Source organism: Anolis sagrei, chromosome 1 (genome assembly GCF_037176765.1).
Source record: "Anolis sagrei isolate rAnoSag1 chromosome 1, rAnoSag1.mat, whole genome shotgun sequence".
In the NCBI taxonomy this organism is placed as follows: domain Eukaryota; kingdom Metazoa; phylum Chordata; class Lepidosauria; order Squamata; family Dactyloidae; genus Anolis; species Anolis sagrei.
In genome coordinates, this window is record NC_090021.1 from 272,013,446 (window position 1) to 272,028,139 (window position 14,694).

A 14,694-nucleotide genomic window follows, 5' to 3' on the forward strand; every position below is an offset into this window, starting at 1 on the left:
GCTCCTTTTTACCTGAGAAATTTTTATGTGACCCCAGGTATACAGGTATACAGGTATATAAAATAGGCATACAAAAAAAACTTTTAAAAATATGAGATGATTAAATCTGTGAATATGGAGGGGGCAACTGTACCACAGCAATAAAAATTAATGCATGTCTCAGTCCCAAGGACCCCCAAAGGCCACTGAGTCCAACTGTATTCAATAGGCAGGGGGACACCATCCAAGCCCTTCTGGGAGATGGTTATCCAGCCTCTGCTTAAAAACTAGTCCCCAGTCACATGTGCTTAAATAGAAAAAATGCTAATATTCAGTAAATGAATGAATCTTTCTGAAACCTTGCAGGAATAATGCCCTGCATATGTTGTCACATTGTGCAGAAATTCAAGGGGATACCTCTTTTAGTTTTTGTAAAAAAAAGTAAAAACTTTTTTTAAATTCCTAAAAATCAGTGAATGATTGAAACATTCTGAAACTTGGCAGGTTTAAGTGGTACATGTGGCCTAGGACTGTGGCAAGTTTCATCCTGCTATCCATAAAAATCTTTTAATTTTTCAAGCTTCTGAGACTGGATGACTCGCCCAAGGGGCTTAAATTGAAAAAAAAATAATAAAGATCAGTAGATGATCAAAATGTTCTGAAACTTGGCAGGATTGATACTCCCTTGTGCTGTCCCATCATCCAGAAATTCAAGGGGATATTTTTTTAATTATTTGAAAAATTTAAAACATTCCTGGAAATTATTGGATGATCGAAACTTTCTGAACCTTAGCAGGCTTACATTTGTTAATATGATCTATAACTGTGGCAAGTTTCATCTTGATAGCCATAAGGTTTACAGAGAAATGACCCTTGAAAGTTTCCCCATTGCTTCTAATGGAACAAATCTTACCAAAACAATAATGAAATTTTGGAATTCATAAAATGAATTGAACCAGACCCTCAAAAAATTCTTTTTGAATCTTTCTGAAATGAAATGTGGGCTATCCAAATTTGAAAACAAAATCCGAAATGGATTTCTGACATTTTGAATGCCTCTACTAATCACTTCATTAGACGGGACTTGGGAAATGTCCTAGGACACTTTCCTAGGAGTCTAGCGACAGATGTGCATGGTAACCATCCCACGCTTCCCTCCCAACACATAAGCCTGCCCATGTTATGTTGGCTCCAATGGAGCCAGCACAGATCCTCACTGCTGGGATGATGTGTCCCATGTGTGAAGGTGGCAGCATCACCATGCGGGAGTGGCATGCAGGGTGATGGATTCACCCCACTGTCCTTCTTTTCTTTGGCAAAGCCAGAGGAAGTGGTTAATCTGACCTTTGTGATAAGGTCGTAAGTCTCTTAGACTGAGATCCGTTTTGTTAGTTCTGTCCCAGCTCTCTAATCTGCTAAGATCATTTTGAATTTTCATCTTATCCTCTGAGATATTAGCTACCTACCCCTCCTAATTTGGTGTCATCTGCATATTTGATAGGCGTGCTTTCTATCTTGTGCAGTTATTTTTTAAGACTCCAAAATCATAATTTGTAGTACCATATTTGAGCATTGCTTTATTATCTAGAAGCAATCTAGGTACTCTCATTCATTCATTCATATCAACATGTCTATGAACACATATGATAGAAAAAGGAATCAAATTGTCACTATATGACATTTCATATTACCCACAAGTAGGGCCTAAATATCTTAAAGGCACCATTAGTCCTTGGAAGCTAAAGAGGGTAAGCCCTGATTAGTACTTGGATGGGAGATCACCACTAAATACCCATTGCTGTAGTATTTCAGAGGAAGGAACTGGAAAAACCATCTCTGAATATTACTTGCCAAAAGCCATCATCACACTAAAGCATTTATTCACTTTAATCCACTTTAAATGCTGTGACTGCCTCCTGCAGAGTTCTGGGGTTTGTAATTTAGGGAGGCTCAGGGCTTCTCTGGATGAGCAGTTTAAAAGCCCCTCCCTAAACTACAAACTCCAGCATTCTGCAGAAGGCAGTTACAGCATTTAATATAGATTAAAGTGGATAAATTCTTAAGTGTGATGAGGCTCTAAGAAAACATTTTCTAATTCATGGGGTCACCATAAGGCAACAGGTGACACGATGGCCGATATACAACCCATGCTAATTCATTGTAATGTGGCATTTTTTATTATACTGAAGAGTTACAATACCCTTCATATTAAAATATTTGGTATCTAACAAGTGAATGACACCTACTGGTTTTTGTTTTGTTTTTTAAAAAACATATGTATGATGTTTTGCTCCTAATTTGAAATCTCAGTTCATTAGAGGGAATGGATACTAAAAAGGTTTCTACTGGAGGCATGTCTCTTTATTGGTGCAGTTTAGTGTCAATGATAGTCCTGTTTTAGGTGGCTTTCAGTGGAGAAAAAGCTCAAGAGACACAAAAAGCGGTCGTCATAGCTCTGCTTGAGGTATTAGCACTGACAACCATCACACTCTTTCTTGGCCTCTTGAGGAGCTTGTAGATACAAAAGTAAGTGATTCTGAAAGCACAGAGTACCTCAAGAGAATTGTGAGGATAAAAGGGATTTATTATTCCTCATGTGTTTCGGAGACAGACTATATTTTAAATGTTTTCCAAAGCCTCTCAGTTGTTCTTTGTAGAATGGAGAAAAACGGACAATAAAAGAAAGACTGTAGAAGTGACATTTTAAACTCCTCTGCATTATGATGACATTCCTCTGAACCTATGAAAGAGATGAGAAGTGTACTTTCAGGATCTTGTTCTTGTCTGTTTTGAGTTGGGTTTAACTGGAACAAAAGAAACGACAGTGAAAATGTAGAATGTAAGGTAGTCCAGTATCTAAGTCGTTAAGAGAATGTGGTACATGAAAGAGAAGCTGTCTGAACAAAAATGGATGGCATAATGATTGTTTGAGTAATTTGTTCCTCATGGGTTCCATCAAAAACTGACAAGATCCATATCCCCTGGACTAATGTGTGGGTTGAAATCTAGTTATCCATCAAGGCTTGCTGTTCTAATGCAGTTCTTGGCTCAAAAAACAACAACAAAAACATCAAAATGTATGTTAAATGTACAAAATGCAAATAGAAGTACATGTTTTGAAATAAAATATGTATAGAGTATCATTTAAACATGCATTTAAATGAGATGGCACTTTTTAATCTAAAGATTAACGTGGGAAAAGAAAGCAATGTACATGAGAATATGACAAAACAACAATGAAGAGCCTATATGTTAATGGTTGGAGTGCTGGACAAGGAGAATGGGGTAAGAATTCTCACTTGGCCAAGGAAACTCACTGTATAATTTTTTTCCCAGAAATCCCTGTAATCAGTTCTTGGAGTCATCTTAAATTGGAAATGACTTCAAGGCAAACATCAACAAGGTCTGAAAAGTGTATCAGCCCTTCTTAGTTGGTACACATACATACACATCTACCAATGAGCTTTTTTTTCTGTTGTTAGCACTTAAGTTTGGTTTGTATTAATTAATCTGCTATCTCTTCACATTTTAAAGTATTTCTAATATTAAATAGATTTGATTTTTTCATTTTGCAGATACTCATAACTATATGTCATAGCTGAGAGCTTAAACATCCTTCACATTAAGCCTCTATATCGATAAACCTGTCCAAACATATCCCCCTTTATGATCAGGTGTGGCAGTTAAGATCTTCTAGGGAAGCCCTGCTCTCAGTCCTAACTTCATTGCAGGTCCAGTTGGCGGGGTCAAGAGACAGGGCCTTCTCAGTGGTGGCCCCACGACTGTGGAACTCCCTCCCCAGTAACTTCAGAATAGCCCCCTCTCTCTTAAGCTTCAGGAAGAATCTTAAGACTTGACTATTTAAGCAAGCCTTTGGGGATTAATATGACCCATAAGTATGATGGAAAAATGGCAAGGCAATTGGTTCAATGTTTACAAAACTCAATTGGTGCTAGACTTTTGATATGTTTGATATCTAATAATCATTTGAAAGACTATTTTAATTGATATGTATATGTTTTTTACAGTTTTATAATATTGTGTTTTACTGATATTGTTATTGTCTGAATCTGCATTGAATTATTGCCATAGTTTGTAAACCGTCCTGATTCCCCCTTCGGGGGTGAGAAGAGCAGGGTATAAATATGGTAATTAAATAAATAAACACACAAACATTTAACACTTTCTTTATATAGTTTGTTAATGTTACAAGTATAGGATTCACAAAGAAAAAACCAATGGGTTTTTAACCTTTTTGACATATCATAATCCATACTGTTTAGGGTTAGACATGTTATTAATTAGACTGACCAAACACTTGCAGGCATTGGCTTTTGCTTGGAAATACTCCCAAATTTTCACTACAGTTCAGCCAAGAGCTTATTAAGATGCATGAATAACACTAATTAATTTGCTTCTCTATAAAATGTAAGTTCAGACTTTGTTCATGTCACATTCCATAGTACTTTCAAATGATGGCAGTGTAACATATTGGGAGCTAGAGTTTTCATTGTATCAGTAATGAAAATGCAATGCTAAACACTACAATAATTATAAAACTTTAGCAATAAGATGTATTATATATCATACCTAACACTAAGAAAGTGATGGAGCTGCAGTGAATAGCAAGAAATAGAAAAAGCATAATTAGTATATTGAATAGTAGAGTGATTTAATAGGTTCCATGCAAGAGTACTTAAGGCCTCATCATACCTATGTCCCCCTCTGTTTAGTTCCATTTCACCACATGTGTAGATCCACTTGCTCTGCCAACTTTCCCCATCCCATGGGGGAAAGGGCCAAAACTGTGGGTATCTCTGTTGTAGCTACTCAAAAGACACCTTAGCTTTCATTGTTGGCAAAGAAGCATCTTCTGATGTTTCCTCACCACCTCGGTCATGAATACGGTGGGGCCACAGTGTGTATCATGTGATAGTGCCGAAGAGGAGCAAGAAGCCCAAACTCTCAGTGTGATGAGGTGCTAAATCATGAAAGTTCAAACATAACACAGCCTTGTTATTTCTCAGTCCATACATTTTTGAAATAGTGTCTTTTGTTTTTAAGCATCTGCCATAGCTGTTAATACAAGATACGGAAAGAGTTGAACACAGTCATCTTACTAAAATTAAACAGCCAACTAAACTTTCCTACACAATAATCTGGAACAGGTTTTCAGAACCATGACCTACAGGATCTTAGTATTTCCTCTCATGTTTGCAGTTTTTAGAAAACACAAAAGAATGCCGCAGTCTAAAGAATACACAGATATGGCACTATAAAAAGTTAAGGGAGAAAACTTAGACAAAATAGGGGATTGGATAAAGGTTCGAATGAAGGAGGAAATGATTATGGAAGAATTTAGAGAAATAAAATTGGCATGGTTCCATTATATACAATTAGAACAATGGTTTAAAAACTGGGTAAAAATAATAAAAACAGAAGTAAGCTTAACCAATTCAAACAAATAATACAAAATGGAAGGGCTGTAAAGGAGCATGAAAATTTGAAAGGCATAACTAGTAAAGTGTATAAAATAATAATTGAAATAAAGGAAGGAAAAACAAAAAACAACATCCTCAAGGAGCTCTGGAAAGATGATTTAGGGATAAAAATAAATGAAACAGAGTGGCAACAATTATGGAGACAAAGAAACTACAAATTTATCAAAACAAGTTAAAGAAAATTACTATAAGTTAATATGGAAGTGGTACCTAACACCAGTAAAAATAGAAAATATAAATAAAAACTACTCAAAAATTGCTGGAAAGGATGCCAAGGATCAGGAACATATATTTATATATGTGGTGGCAAATATGTAAATAATTTTTGGAGGAAAAAGTTAGAGAAATAGAGGATATAATGAACATTAAAATAGAAAGAAGTCTAGTATAGCTTTATTATCATTATATAATAATAAATAATTGAAAAAGAGGATAAAGATGTGATAACAAACTTATTAACAATAGCAAGACAGCCTATAGCAAGGAATTGGAAAAGAGAAATAAATATACAAATAGAGGAGTGGTACAAGGAAATATGGAAATTGGAAATAAATAATAAGCTGACATGTATATTAAAAGTTAAAAGAGGTATATGGAAACAAATTGATTTTGATGATGTATGGAGAAAATTTATTGGAAAAGGATTTTAAAAAGAAGTAAAGTTACCTCCACAAGAAGAATTGACATTTTGGACAGATTATATGTAAAAGCTGTGGCTTGGGAGGGGGGTGGGGAGCACAGCGGTGAAAGATAGATAATATGTATAAGTAGAAAAATAACAGTAGATGCCAAAAGTTAAAATATAGTAGGTTGTATTGAATAATATGTATCTGCTGTAAAATAAACAATATATAACAAATGTATTGAACTATGATAAAATATTTTAATAAAAAATTTAAAAAGATATGGCACTATGTTTCTCCTTTAAATGTTACAAGCGCATATTCTCAGTATTTGGTGTAACAACAGAAACGTTGGGATACCATTGCAAGGCTCCTTTTATTATTTGAAGGAAATTACAAAGCAAACTTATTTAGAGACAATTTTTTTATCGTGTCAGGAGGAACCAGACAGTTGTATTACATTTTTAACAAAACAAACAGACAGACAGACAAAACAAAAGGTTTACAAGCTTGGTAGTTGATTAAATGTCCTTTGACCAGTATCTGGCTACTTGGAATGCCTCTAGTGTTGCTGCAAGAAGGTCCTCCATTGTGCATGTTGCAGGGCTCAGGTTGCATTTCAGCAGGTGGTCAGTGGTTTGCTCTTCTCCACACTTGCATGCTGAGGATTCCACTTTGTAGCCCCATTTCTTGGGGTTGGCTCTGATCTCGCGGTGCCAGAGCGCAGTCTGTTTAGCTCCTTCCAAGTCGCCCAGTCTTCTGTGTGCCCAGGGGGGAGTCTCTCATTTGGTATCAGCTATTGATTGAGGTTCTGGATTTGAGCCTGCCACTTTTGGACTCTCGCTTGCTGGGGTGTTCCAGCGAGTGTCTCTGTAGATCTTAGAAAACTATTTCTTGATTTAAGTCGTTGATGTGCTGGCTGATACCCAAACAAGGGATGAGCTGGAGATGTCTCTGCCTTGGTCCTTTCACTATTGGCTGCTACTTCCCAGCAGATGTCAGGTGGTGCAATACCGGCTAGACAGTGTAATTTCTCCAGTGGTGTAGGGTGCAGACACCCCGTGATAATGCGGCATGTCTCATTAAGAGCCACATCTACTGTTTTAGTGTGGTGAGATGTGTTCCACACTGGGCATGCATACTCAGCAGCAGAGTAGCATAGCGCAAGGACAGATGTCTTCACTGTGTCTGGTTGTGATCTACAGGTTGTGCCAGTCAGCTTTTGTATGATATTGTTTCTAGCACCCACTTTTTGCTTGATATTCAGGCAGTGCTTCTTGTAGGTAAGGGTACTGTCCAGAGTGACTCCCAGGTATTTGGGTGCGCTGCAATGCTCCAATGGGATTCCTTCCCAGGTGATCCTCAGAGCTCAGGATGCTTGCCTGTTCTTAAGGTGAAAAGCACATGTCTGTGTTTTAAAGGGATTTAAAGGGATCAGCTGGTTTTCTCTGTAGTAGGCGGAAATGGCACCTAGAGCTTTGTAGAGCTTTTGTTCTACCATCTCAAAGCTCCCTGCTTGAGCAGTAATGGCACAATCATCAGCATAGATGAAGCCTTCTGTCCCTTCTGGCAGTGGCTGGTCATTTGTGTAAATGTTGAACATGGATGGAGCAAGCATGCTCCCCTGAGGCAGGCCGTTCTTCTGTTTCTGCCGTCTGCTTCTCTGGCCCTGGAACTCAACAAATTTATACAATGCACATTAAGAAACCATGTTCTGGTGAGAAAAATGAATAATTCTTAACTTCTTTGGACTCTATTTTCTTCAATTAATAAACAGCTTTTAAAAAATATCTGTAGTACTTGTATTTATAAACTGGTAATCTTTATTGTCATTATATTGTCTAGAAAACATAGGGATAGAGTATGTATTTACACTGTTGTCATAAAAAATGGCAGGGAAAATTGTGTTCAATGTTATAGAATCATCAGAGTTGTAGTTTAATGTGATATCAGCACAGCACTCTTTAATAGAGAAGGATAAAACTTTGTAAAAATACAGCTCCCATGAAATTAATGACAATGATTATTATCCAAGAAAACCCAATGATAGGTTTTTCACAGGTCTGAAATGACCTGAAGACACATAAAAACAACTAAGAGACAGTCATGGGTAGCAGAATGAAGAAGAGTTTGAGTATAGAAACTGAACACCAAGAAGCAATCCAGTGAGGTGACAGTGCCTGACTCTGCTTCTCAATAGCATTGGAATATTTTGGTTTCAATCTTAGAGCCTTAATAAAAAGTGAAGAACCAATATTACAATAAACCTATTTGTACCTGCCTAAATATATAACTGAAAATCCCTTTAACTCATTCAAAGTGCAAAGAGACTACTCCTTAGCTCTAACTAAAACACTTGCCTGCGCTGCTCATCGTCCTGAGTGGCCTTTAAAAGATTTAATATGTTTATTGAATAAGAGCTCAACTGCAATTCAACCCTACTGTAAATAGTGTGCTGGATAATTTCCTCCATAACAGGCCTATGGGCCAGGCACAATATGGAAGACTTATGCTAGAGCCTATTAGGATTGCAGCCAACTACTTTTAACAGAAAAAAGTGAACCCAAATACCAAGCTTACATTTCGAGACACAGGAACTGGCATATTGGAATAACAGCTGTGTGAATTCATGGGGTAGATATTAGAGGATCTAAAGGTCAGGTGAATGATGTGGAAGGACTTTTCTCTGTTACCCAGTCTCGCTATGCATCCTAGTTATCTGCTTTCTTTGCATGTTTTCAAACCATATTCTGTATTTTTCATGCATAAAGCAGTATTTTCTGTTTATTTCTATGCAAGAAAATGATATACAAGTTCTGATCTGTAGGTATTCTTATCAATCCAGGATTCTCCTTCTGCCCTCTACACCAATCATTAACACAAGCTCATTTCAGCATTTGGAATGCTGTATTGTGCCCACATGGCAACCAGATAGAGACCCCACCCCCCGAACCTTCTCAGAATATCTTCTGTTCAGCTGACACAGAAATAACCTGAAGATACATCGATGCAATTGATCAGTGTAGATGAGCCCCTTATTAGGGTTTTCTAATTCTTGACACATACATTTTTTATCATTTGCAATAAAAATATTTTTAGATATTTTTTCCACCTCTAAATATGAAAATACTTATGGCAACAACACTCTATTGTTTTAGTCTTGATCTCTTAATAGCTTGATGTGGTTAGAATGTGAGGTCTGGATGATTGAGATGATGAGAAGAAGCTAAATCTACCTGATTTAAAAGTCCAGGGACTCTATTCCATGGCCAAGAGGAAAGGGGGGAGGAGTGGAGGAAAGCCTCCTGTAGAGTAGGGATTTGACTTACCCCAGCAAGATCCGTCTTTGGGGATGGCCAGCCATCCCACAGCGTTTCCCCGTTTTCTTATCCCTGTTATCCGCTCTCTACTGTTTTCTTTAATCAGGAGTCGGGGAATGCCCAACTCCTGGAAATTACTCCTCTATCTGTCTTCACATGCTAGCAAAGCGGATTTTCATACACAGCCACCGGAAGCAGCTGTGAGTCATGGGATGGCCTCCATTTTGCTAGCATATGAAGACAGTAAGTAATCCCACGTTCCTCCTGCCATCTCAGCACTTTTAACCCTGTACCCCATTGCGCTGGCCGAACCAGTTTTAATAGTGTCTTGAGGTATTGTCATTGTGGTTATTTTGCTTAATTGTTTGATTTGCTTGTTTATTGTTGTGTTATGTTTTCTATTGTATTGTGTTTTGTGGCTTCGGCCCGTGTAAGCCGCATCGAGTCCTGCGGGAGATGCTAGCGGGGTACAAATAAAGTTAATAATAATAATAATAATAATAATGGGAAAATTAGAGCGGGATAAGGTCCTAAGGCAATCTTACACGTGGTGCAAAGTTTTTCATAGATATTAAAAAATGTATTTCCATATATGGCAAACTTGCAAGATAGTGAAAAGTTTTTGGATTATAGATCCATCTAAACTGATCATAGAATCATAGAGTTGGAAGAGATCTCATGGGGCATCCAGTCCAACCCCTTGCCAAGAAGCAGTAATGTTGCATTCAAAGCACCCCTGGTAGATGGCCATCCAGCCTCTGTTTAAAAGCTTCCAAAGAGGGAGCCTCCACCACACTCTGAGGCAGAGAGTTCCTCTGCCAGTCAGAAAGTTCTTCCTCATGTCCAGATGGGATCTCCTTTCTTGTAGTTTGAAGCCATTGTTCCATGTCCTAGTCTCCAGGGCAGCAGAAAACAAGCTTGCTCCCTCCTCCCTGTGACTTCCTCTCACATATTTATACATGGCTATCATATCTCCTCTCAGCCTTCTCTTCAGGCTAGACATGCCCAGCTCCTTAAGCTGCTCCTCTGGTGCCACTTGAAGTCTGCTTCAAAGTACACTACAATCTTCTTTAAGCTCTTTAAACTGAGATAAGCAAAGTTGGGGGGTGCAAAAGGGAGAGAGTGGAGGGTTCCGCCCAGGAGTTGGAAGGACCCTGTTTCTTTAAAATGCAAGGAAGAACCAAAGATGCTGAATCAAAACTTGTACCTAATATGAGCTAATTAGAATGGGGGAGGGGAGGAGGAGAGATAAAAGGGGAAAATGCAGAAGAACAGGGTGTGTCTGAACAAATAATCTACTGGGAGTGTTTCAAACAGCCAGTTTTAGTCTTGTTTCTTTAAGCTGGTATTAAACAATGCTGTCTCATTGCCCATGGATAAAGAAGGACACCTCCACAGGAGGATACTCCAAAATGAAGCCTGGTTTGTGAATCGGTGCACTCTTGTGTAAACTACATCACATGATGAAATGTGAATTGCTATGTGGGCACTCAAGGCACTCCACTGATGCACATGGGCATTCCTATAGAATGAATTGAAAAATAAACCCACCTTTTCCACAGCTGTCAAGCTGAGAATATTGCAGAACCTGGAACTAGTTTGAGGCCACTCACTGTATTTGTGTAATCACTATCTGTGCCTCAAACTAGTTAGAGGTCAATCTAATAATCTCTACAGTGAAAATTTATTTATTTCGGTTGCTTCTACCTCGCCCTTCTCACCCCGAAGGGGACTCAGGGTGGCTTAAAAAAGCAAGGCACAATTTGATGCCCGCAGCACATAACAACAATAAGACAAAATAACATCAGTTAACAGAAAACAGCAATTCTAGCAATAACATCAATTAACAGAAACAACAATTCTTGCAAGGTGAAAACAACCATAAAACCAGTAAAAGCAATAAAACCAATACAAATCATTTCTCCTCATTGACGGTCAGCGTTTCGCAATCTCATAGTTCAAATTCCAATTCCACAATTGTCAGTCCTGTCAGTCCTGATGTTCCATTTTGAAACCAACCTAAGTGGTCATTGTAAACGTTCACAAGAATTTACTTGTTGGGTTCCTGTAAGTTTTTCGGGCTGCATGTTCCAGAAGCATTCTCTCCTGATGTTTCACCTGCATCTATGGCAGGCATCCTAGCTTCCCTATGCAGTCAGTGGTTCCCTTGGTGTATGGCAAGAACACTTTTCCTCTGCATGGATCTCTGTTTTTACTCTCCTAGCTTGTTCTTGGTCTTGCAGCTCTTCTAACATCTATGGTGGAGTATCCATTGGCCTACCATAGGTGCAGGCAAAACATCAAGAGAGAACGCTTCTAGAACAGGGCCATAAAGCTCAAAAAACTTACATCAACCCTGTGATTCTGGCCATGAAAGCCTTCGACAATGAATTTACTTGTTAAACCAAAGACAAAAAAGGAAGGTTTTTGCCAATTTCTGGGCATTGTAGACAAAGATTTCAATAATAAATGTGGACTACTTCTCTAATATAGGGTAACAACAGCAAGACCTCTGTTTGCTCAAACTTGGAAGACAGACTGAAGTAACAATGTTAGGAGAATGGATCATTATGGTTGCTGAGTTATCACATGCTACCTTGCTAATGTGACTTTTAAAGGATAAACCAACTGAAGAATTTTTTTTTTGGGAAGATTGGAAACCATTTATAAATGTTTTGAGCAATAAGAAATGCAACAATATCATAATTTCTGGTTATGGAAGTTGTAGTTTGATGCAGCACCAACATTATTTGGCAAAGAAGTCTAAAGATCTTTTAAAACGAAACATTCTGTGATTCTATACTATTGAGTTATGACAGTTAAAGTGATGTCAAACTGTATTAATTGTACAATATAAATGAATACCGAATCTGTTAGTGTTTAGTGTTTTAGTGTGGTACATTAGCTTTATCTCAGCCTTACTCATAAAGATTTTAGTTTTAGTTGTAGTTCATTTTTAGTTATTGTCCTCCCCCGAAAACACTTTTCCCTTTGTTTTTTTCTTCTTTTCGTGGAAATTATATTACTTTGACAGTTAATTAAACTATTTGTGTTGAATGTAATTGACAAATAATGTTTAAAAGATGTAATGTCAGGCAGTTATACCCCCCCCCCCCCAATCCACCACAAGAAATACATTGCTGTGGAAGCAAGAACATCCTTCTAAAAAGTCCTTGAATAATTTGCTCTTCTTTGCCATTTCAGAGAAGCTTTTCAGTTTGAATGTCATCTCACACTCCTGGAAATAAAGTCCTGTGTGTGTTTCAATGCAAGATATCTTGAGTTCAATTGTGCTGAATGACCTTTTGAAAATAATGACTTACCTACTTATTTATGGTACCTAATGTGCTAAAAAAAATTAGCACTAATCTTTTGAAAGCTATCTCTGTACATTCTATACAGAAGCACTTGTAACATTTAAAGGTGAATTCCCTGTTGTAGCTGATTATGCATACATAAAAACTTTATGTATAAAAGATTTGCCTGCCCAGTTCTATAAACTATTGTGCTGACAAATAGGTATTTATGGTAGAGTGCAGCATTTATCTTTGTAGACATAAAGCCACAGAATTCATATTTGTGAGGCACTGTAAAATTGTATGTGTTCTGTGTGGGGAAGAAAATTTTGAAGATTCCAGGGTGGAGTGGGGCTATATAGCACTTTTGCATTTAGGGGTAAAAATATTTTTTTATGAGAACATTGGAGAGTATTTATTTATTTATTTAAAAAATGGAATGCTCAGTCAGAAGCATGCTGTGATATGTTTGCAAAGGTATCTTCCTTGGTAGTGCATTAATTGCCAATTTAGAGTACAATAGCCAGCAGGACTGAAAACTGACAGATTGGTGGTTCGAATCTGGGGAAAGTACAGATGAGCTTCCTCTGTCAGTTCCAGCTCCCCATGTGGGGACATGAGAGAAGCTTCCTACAAGGATGGTAAAACATCAAAACATCCAGGTGTTCCCTGGGCAATGTCCTTGTAGACAGCCAATTCTCTCACACCAGAAGCAACTTGCAGTTTTTCACGTCACTCCTGACATAAAAAAAAGGCATCAGACATGTTTCCTTTGGGGGAGACCATGAGACATCCCCACTTCTGGTAGAAAGATAGTATATTATTTCACTTCATCTTGCCTCAATTGGTCTTACTTCCACTGGCAGTGTTAAGATAACTAAAATATTCACAGTTCTGGTGTTAAGTTTAAGTCTTACTTGGCAAAGCTGAGATATCAAAACGCTATGACAAGTTGGCATAAACATATTTTCTTCATATATTTTCTTGGCAATTCATTCACTTCCAAAAAAGATACCTTTGCTAACATTTCACAGCATACCCTGACTGAACTTTCTATTGTAAAATCATATATATATTTGAGTCCCCACTAGGGGGTTGAGAAGGGTGAGGTAGAAGTGCTTGAGATATATATATATATTATCCTCTAAAATTTATGCCAGAACTAGCATGGTGTAGTGGTGTGGACATTGTATTGCGACTCTAGAAGCTAAGGTTCAAATCTCCATTTGGCCATGAAAACACACTGGATGACAGCGATCAACTAGGCTTGGGTAACTACGGAAAAATTTGGTTCTAAACTCGTTTCGTTTTTAGGGGGGGCTTGTGTTTCGTTTTTTAAAAGAATTCCGAAATTTCCCTTTAAAAAAATTCCAAATATACGAAATTTCGTAAAATTACGAATTGATTCGTTAATGGCGGACGCGATTGCGCAATATGCTAAAAAACCCTCCAAATGGGACAGGGGGAACTTCTGAAGCTTCCCTCTCCCTCTGTTGTTGACTGTTGGTGTGAACTTGCACCAGACATACGGAAATAATTACAAAACAATTACGAAACAATTTCGAAACAATTTTGAACCAATTACGAAACAATTACGAAACAATACGAAATAAATTGGAAAAATTGTTTCGATTTTTAATTACTCCTCACAGTAGTCCTGCATGGTTCAATATTGGATGGTAAGCTAATTTAAATACGAATTAATAACGAATTAACGAACGAAACCGCCCAAGCCTACGATCAACTCAAACTGTCTCAGCCTCAGGGGAAGGCAGAGACAAAGCCCTCTTGAACAAATCTTGACAAGAAATCTCTGTAAAAGGTTTGTCTTAGGGTTAGAAATGGTTTGAAGGAATACAACAACCATACATTCCCTGTTTTACATTCCCTGTGGATCTTGGGGACACTCCTAGATGTTGTGCCCCTACTCCCATTTTTTTGTCTCTTCCCCATTGCAGAGTTTTCTTAAGAGGCT